This window comes from Rutidosis leptorrhynchoides, chromosome 4 (assembly GCF_046630445.1).
Source record: "Rutidosis leptorrhynchoides isolate AG116_Rl617_1_P2 chromosome 4, CSIRO_AGI_Rlap_v1, whole genome shotgun sequence".
Taxonomy (NCBI): domain Eukaryota; kingdom Viridiplantae; phylum Streptophyta; class Magnoliopsida; order Asterales; family Asteraceae; genus Rutidosis; species Rutidosis leptorrhynchoides.
The window spans coordinates 79556736-79564655 of record NC_092336.1 but is presented as its reverse complement, the minus strand read 5'-3'; the positions used below and the strand labels follow the sequence as shown (position 1 = coordinate 79564655).

The following is a 7920-nucleotide window of genomic DNA, read 5'->3' as shown; positions in this document are numbered from 1 at the left end:
ATACATTATCCTGAAGAAAGATCTTTATGGGGTTTTGACCCTTTGAATGTGTTCAGGGTGAGGTGTTCTGACCCATTTGACATGTTACAGGTAAATGTATTCCAAATAGACCCGTTTATTAGTAAATGGGTTAAATTTTCAACCACTTATTGAAGGTGCATACTGAAACGACCACCGACTCATTATCGGAAAAAAAGGACAAATGTCTTTTTACACTAACGGAGTGACAACACCAGTTTTCAATTCGAGGGTTCTAGATGCGGAGCATCCATTCAGCATTTCAGATTTCCAGGCATTTTTGATCATTTTGACCCAACTCAAGCAACCCATTTGGACACCAACACTTAAAAACACAACACAACCTGTTGGGACTATAAACACAAAAGAAATCACTTGTTATCAACATCAGGCTGTGTTAGAAATCTGTAAGAAAGCTTGTTGATTAATTCAAAAGTAAAATTACAAATAAAGATTAGAGTTGAATATGTTTGAGGTTACTTTGCACCAGAACGGTTGCACTTTTCACACAACGATTCTGGAATGAAGGTATAACTTAAGTGATTACAAATTTACTCAAATAATATGATATGAATTTTACATTGTACCAAACCTTAGATGCATAGAAGGAAATGAATACAGAATTGGCTCCAATTCAACGCCGTTAACAAATAAATAATCAACTCTAAACCTTAAACATTAACTAACTGAAAATCTGGACTTTTTGAGCCCAAAATCCCTTATATTAAGCTTAAAAAGCATCTTCCTACCAGGTGCAACTCCTTCAAAATCTAATACGCAGATTTCTTAATGAACTTCTCAACGTCAGTCTCAAAAAGCATCAATGATTCAGTCCCAGTAGCATTGAAAACACGGACGTGTAACTTGAACTTGATTTTTTTCAAATTATGTTGTAACAAACATTAATACATCTTTGAACAGACAAATTTATGTAAGACATTAATAATATTCATTGATCTAGTAAGTTAATCATACCTCACAACCACCTCAATGTTGTCACGACATTTTGCAGAACAGTCGTATATAGACGTCCCAGTTGACTATCAATGTCCATTGTTAAATCTTCACTCTTGTCTCTAAGTATGGGCATTTTGTTGCATTGTTTGCAAGCAATGTAGCACCAGTTGGGAGATGATAATATTGATATGACATCCGCATGCACAACATACATACCTAATTGTTTTTTTTTTTTTGAAGAAAAAAAAAACAAATTATAAAGTATAAATATGAAAGCAAACCATTTAAAAAGATCAAGGAATCTCTAATTTTCGTACAAGTAAACTAAACATTACTTACTATCTTTAGTAAACATACCCAGTAAACATACAAGCAAGATGATAGTTTCATCAAAAATCAATGAATCTCTGATGTTGAATACAACTTAAAATCCATGTCATATTTAAGTTTGGATGATAGTTGTAGCACAACTATATAAAATTTAAATTTGATTCCGTGTACAGAAGTGTTTGACCAAATTAATTACCTGGATGCAGGTCAGACAAAATTTTACATGGGTACATCGATGAAACCGTTATGGTTAACCATAACCATAAGCTGGTTGAATAACACACATTTTTAGAACAAAAATAAGGCCATTGTTACCCAACTTTTTTTACTACATGTACAATACAACCATCTAAAACAGTTCTATTCTAAATATTAGATTACCATTGTCTGATATACTTTAATTGTCTTTAATATCTACAAAAACGGACATTGGGCAAACAGAAGTACCTCACAAACTAAAAATGGCCCCTTTTGACATATCAGATAGATGAAAAAAAGTTACCTAGTGTATAATATCGCGAGGTAGTGTTTTAGCTTCAACAACAGTACACTCCATAGGTGGCCAGCTTTGTTTACCAAGTGGAATAGGCTTTTTATCCCACGTAACCAAACACAAATCAAAATCAAGATCGCTTCCGGAAGGTTCATCCGTGTAGGGCCGATCTCCCTTTTGCGGAAATATCAAACAGTCAAAAAGACGTTCAAGACCCGGTACCAGTGGTGGAACTAGGATTTTTTTCACCGGGAGCAAAAAAAATCTAAAAACGTAGCAATTTTTTGGGACAAAATATGAAGATTTGTGAGCAAAAAATTGAGGTTTTTAGGCAAATTATAAAGGTTTTGGGGCAAAAGTAATTTTGGGCAAAATTTGAAAGTTTTGGGGCAAAATAATATGTATGTTTGGGGGGATAAAAAAATTCACTAGTCGAAAAACCCAAAATGTTTACACTGAAAAAAAAAAAAAAATCCCCCCCCCCCCCCCCCTGTAGTTTCGCCCCTGCCTGGTACATTCACAGTCTCCAAGATCCTAATATCACCAGGATGAAGACAAGGGTTCTTTGTAATCACCTAATGACCCTAAATAACAATTTAATTTCTACTTGTTTCGGTAAACTTCGACCCATGTTTAGCAAAATAATTCTCAACAGAAGGGTTTGAAACTTGATTAAAATTCAAGGACGCCTAACTCATCGAAAAACCCCATTAACTATCTATCATTATTAACATAAAATCTCGATTTTTCATGCAAATCTTCAAATTGCGGGACTCGTATACTACTTAACATCCCTCGTAGATGTGGCTCAGTTCGCGGCTCGAAACCAGCACCTAACATGATAGACGCAGTGTTCCCACTTTCGGGACAAGAACGTGTAATTACGTCAAACGCAACAGATGTATTACCAGATGTATTATCTGTATCCTCCATCAATTGGTTCAAATTTGTCACCATGTTCACCTGCATATCTTAAAAAACTTCTTTAATATTTAGGGACTCTATTTATAAACCCGTGTTGCAACCGTGTCCAAGAACATATTTCAAGAACCGTATGATTCGAGTCAAATTTATACATACTCGGCCACCACGCAACAACACCCTTACATCCCACATATCTAATCTGATACGCACATAGTTGATTGTCTTTCAACTACAACTTTTCAGCAACTTCAAATCTTCAATACCTAGAACGGAACTCGATAATTTCAGAATCATCAGTATTATCACATTTGTGAGACTCCAGTCTGAACTCGCAGTGAGTTTACCTGATGAAAACATGATATATTATGTACAACCATATTATATACAACATGATATATTATGTACAACCATATGTTGAAATAAATAAAGTAAAAAAGACATGTATACAAAAAAATTGACATACCACTATAATCATTTGTTATAGAAAGCTAAATTATTATGATAACACACTTGTCAGTATGATTCTGAGAAATATAGGCATCAAAGTTTGTTGCGAATAAACCCCACAAGATGCAAAATACTATGTTGCAATTACATTTACATGGAAGTGTTTAGACCACAACATTTTAATAATAGAAGTTTATGAAAAGTCTGGAATAAGTTAAGGAAACCAATTATACCTTAAATCCATCGAATCGAAGTTTATCCGAGTGGAGTTTTGTCCGTGCCTTATGGGACCAAAATGGTAGACTTTTTGGAAAATGTCTACAGTGATGTAGATAAATTAAATTTGGGTGCGTTTAGATGAAACTAGTTGGAGTTGGAGCTGGTAGCTGGAGCTTATTTTTTAAGCTTGAAGCTGAAGCTTATTACTTTTAATAAGTGTTTGGTAAAGTAGTTGGAGCTTATAGCTGGAGTTACGATAACTAACAAGAACATATAAAAGTCTACTTGGAAAAGGGAAAATTTATGCTAAGTATGTTGATTAAGAACCTATAGAGGAAGTGTCAAAATGTCCAAGTTTTGACAAGCTTAGGCTCACTAGTTCAACAAACTCCAAATCAGAAAATAATTGCAGAATGCATGCGAGAAACAACACCTGTCACCTATCATATCAATATATCGTAAGCATTAATTAGTAACATTTTTGACATATATCCTTTAATTAGTTACAGTTCATACATATTTTATCATGAACCATAATCAAATATCCAAATCTCTAACTGTTGATCTAATAAACATCTGCTCAAAATTATTCTTATCATTCTACTAAAAAATTACATTCTTAATATAATATATTCATAAGCAAAGAGATTAAACTTAGTACCGATGATGTAAAAATATAATTTTATCTATGTAGTAACAAAACTTTCCTATTATTTATCAAATGAATATATGTATTAATTATATATCTATATCTATATCTTATCTATATATATCTAAAAGATTTAAAACAACAATAAATCTTTAATTATATATCTATATCTATATATCTAACAAGATTTAAAACAACAATAAATCTTCAATTCCAGTAAAAAATTCTAAAAGAGAATACGGAATAAATATAAGAACGTTTTAATAAGTTATTCATTTACCTTTTCTAAAGATCAGAAATACGTCATGTTGAAAGCTCCTGTAATTGGGATGACGTTGAATTAAATACCATTGAAGATTTGCTTTATGGATCTTAATATACCTCATCTTTACCAGTACAAATTTAGACAAACAATAAATTTAGATCTAAACCAAACAACACAATCTCCTACAGGAAAATCTAACCTAATCAGATTAAACAAGTCAAACACTGATTAATCTAACAAAACCGATTAATCATTCAACGTGACCAGCGGTCAACGGCGGTCAACGAAGACAAGAGATTTTAGAAGGAAGAAGATAAAAGAAATTAAGATATCGTGAAATAAGGAAGAGATTTTGGCCGGATTATGTGAAAAAAGAAAAGAAACTAGGGTTTAGAAACACTGGGAGTGAAAGTGAAGGCTAGAGTTGTTGGGTTGAATCCGTTGATATAAAAAAGGTTTTTATTGCTCCGTATTTCATCTCATTTTTTATACGGAGTATGTTTTAACAAAAAAGAGTAAATTACATTAATAGTCCCGGTGGTTTATCCATCTCTTAAAAATTACATGGTTCGTCTCTGTGGTTTTAAATATCAACGACGCTGGTCCCTGTAGTTTATTGTAAATTACATCGCTCGTCCCTATCTTTTTAAAATTACATGGTTTGTCCTTGTGGTTTTAAATATCAACGACGCTGGTCCCTGTAAATTAATATTATTATTAGAGTTTTTAACATATATCACCTTATTAAGTGTTAAATTCATATATTTACTCATATGAGTTGAAACATACAAATCCATCAAAAATACTCAATTAATTAATTTTTAGCATTTTATAATTTCCAATCGTGAATTGAACTGAAATCGAATACACACTCATCACAAACAAAATGGATAGTTCTGGTACACACTCACCACAAACAAAATGGATAGTACTGGTACATTATTAAAGCTTCCATTCTTATTTTTCATATACTTATTTAATGTTTTATATATAGTGATATTATATATTACTCTGTATTACTGTTCTTTACATTTACATAATGCATTCACACTCATCGTCATATTATACATGTACCAATCAATAACATCTCAAACATGACCCATAACTTTTCTATGAAATAATGATTTGTAGTCGTAGAAAAATTAACAACTTTCATCAAAACATAAAAGATGTATTCTGACCTTGAAACACTATTACGTTGGTAGAAAGAGTCGGACGACCGCGATCAGTATTGATCGAGCATTCGAGCAACCATGGGCTAACATGAAGAAAAATAGCGGGAGTAGTTGCCCAAAAAATAAGGCATGCGTCTATACGAAGATGACGACAACAACAACAACAACAATAATAATAATAATAGTAATAACAATCATAATAATAATATTAATCCACAGGGACCAGCGTCGTTGATATTTAAAATTATAGGGACGAACCATATAATTTTAAAAAGATAGGGACGATTGGTGTAATTTACTCAACAAAAAACAATATATTAAAAAGGCCCAAATCATCAAAATAATTGGGCCAAGGCAATATGTGTGACAACCCGGAAATTTCCAACCAAATTTAAACTTTAATCTTTATATGTTTCCGACACGATAAGCAATATTTGTTAAGTTAAATTGCAAGAATTTTAAACTATGTTCATACATTCATTCAACCTCGATCAAGTTCCAACGATTCACGAACCATTAAACGAATATGATTATATATGTATATGTGTATATATATATTATAACTTGAAACGTAAATAAAATATTAGATTAAATACTTTATATGATTGTATCTGTTTCAAAATGTTTATCAATGGAATTAGAAGATAAGATCAAATGATTGAATTATCAGATATATTGAATTATGATTACAAGTCTCTGTTGAAAGGCCCACGTTGATTTGAGAAATCTTTCCATTTTAACAATATTCGAAAAATGGTAAAGTGATTTATAAATAAGAATAAATTGTCAATCATTGAGAACTAGACAAAGGATAGTGGAAGATTGAATCTCATAAAGACTCGATTGATCTATTTAGTTTCAAACGTACAAAAACGTTTTCAATTTAAAAAGAACTTTATTATTAAAACGTATATAACTTTTATAAATATCTAGAATCACTTTTTACAACTCATTACTTAACTAGTATGATAAAGATAACGATATTTATATTTTATTTTATTAAATATATATAATAATTTAAATTAATATTATATATATTTATACGCGTATTATACGTACATAATTTTATACTTTTACTATACTTAAACTTTACCTTTACTTTATTTTTACTTTACTTTAACTTTAATAATTCACTTTAATAATTCATACTTTAATAATTCACTTTAATAATTCATACTTTAATAATTCACTTTAATAATTCATACTTTAATAATTCACTTTAATAATTCATACTTTAATAATTCACTTTAATAATTCAAAAATCTATTATAAATAGAATTCAATAGGTTTCATTATTTCATAGAAACTTTAAAATATTTTTCTCTAAACTCTCTCAATCGATGTACATATATATTTACTCCGTATTATTTCAAGATATTATTAGTATACATAAAATATTACGACGGAGTGCTGTCCGAGTGATTTCGAAATTGTTTTTCGAGTAGGATAGGATTAAGGAAATTATGGGTTATAGCTATGGAGGTGATTGAGTATGGTTCATGGGTATGCTCGTGAGGTCAATATAGTGTTTATCATTTCCGTTGTGTCTACGTACCTTTCCTGCAATATTGAATATCAATATTGATACGTGAGTACTCATAATTTAACTTTTACATACTAATAGTGTATCCCTGACTAGTGCTCGAGTATTTAGGATTATGCATGCTTGTATTTTTGATATTGCCCTTAGACAGGTTAGGTTGAATATTGAATTAGTTACACTTGCGGTTGAGATAAGGTATAAGATATGCATGTCCTTGGAAAGCTAGCTAAAAATTAAGAACTTTTCCTTTAGATATCGAATGGTTTCGATGAACGGATTAGAAGTTATAATCAATTGAATTTTTGATATTTTTATTAAAAATGATTATTATTATCGTCGTTTTTTTATCGTCGTTCTAGTTTTATCTTATTATTATCTTTATCAATAAAAGGGATTTATCATTAAAAATTGTTTATTTTTTTTTTATTATTACTATCGTTATTATCGTTAAAGTTATAATTAGTATTATTATTATTATTATCCAATTATTATTATTATTATTATTATTATTATTATTATTATTATTATTATTATTATTATTATTATTATTAGTATTATTATTATTATTATCATTATTAATATATATATCATTATTTAAAAATGGTTATTGTTATTGTTATTATTATTATTATTATTACTATAATATCATTAAGATAATTATTAGTATTATCGTTAATAATGTTATAGAAACTATTATTATTATTAATATAAGTGTAATTAAAACAAATATTGGTAACACCTAATTATTTTGATTACTATTATTATCTTTATTATAAACACGATATAAAAGACGATTAAAAGCTATTAAAACAAACGATTAGGAAATAATGAGTAAGAGTATCATGATGAAATTAAAATATTATAAGATATTGATTTAGGTAAAATTATCGTTCTTATTAT

At 29.7% G+C, this 7920-nt stretch overlaps 2 long non-coding RNA genes across 2 annotated transcripts; both read right to left on the bottom strand.

The window, feature by feature from the left end:
- Positions 1-447: 447 nt before the first annotated feature.
- Positions 448-2123, bottom strand: LOC139843805 (uncharacterized). Its single transcript, XR_011757707.1, has 3 exons — positions 1808-2123; positions 994-1191; positions 448-887 (listed from the first exon to the last, which is right to left on the bottom strand). It is a non-coding gene; the product is annotated as an uncharacterized lncRNA (long non-coding RNA).
- A 163-nt stretch (positions 2124-2286) lies between these two features.
- LOC139843218 (uncharacterized) lies at positions 2287-4739 on the bottom strand. Its single transcript, XR_011757481.1, has 3 exons — positions 4318-4739; positions 3403-3828; positions 2287-3066 (listed from the first exon to the last, which is right to left on the bottom strand). It is a non-coding gene; the product is annotated as an uncharacterized lncRNA (long non-coding RNA).
- Between the last annotated feature and the right edge of the window lie 3181 nt (positions 4740-7920).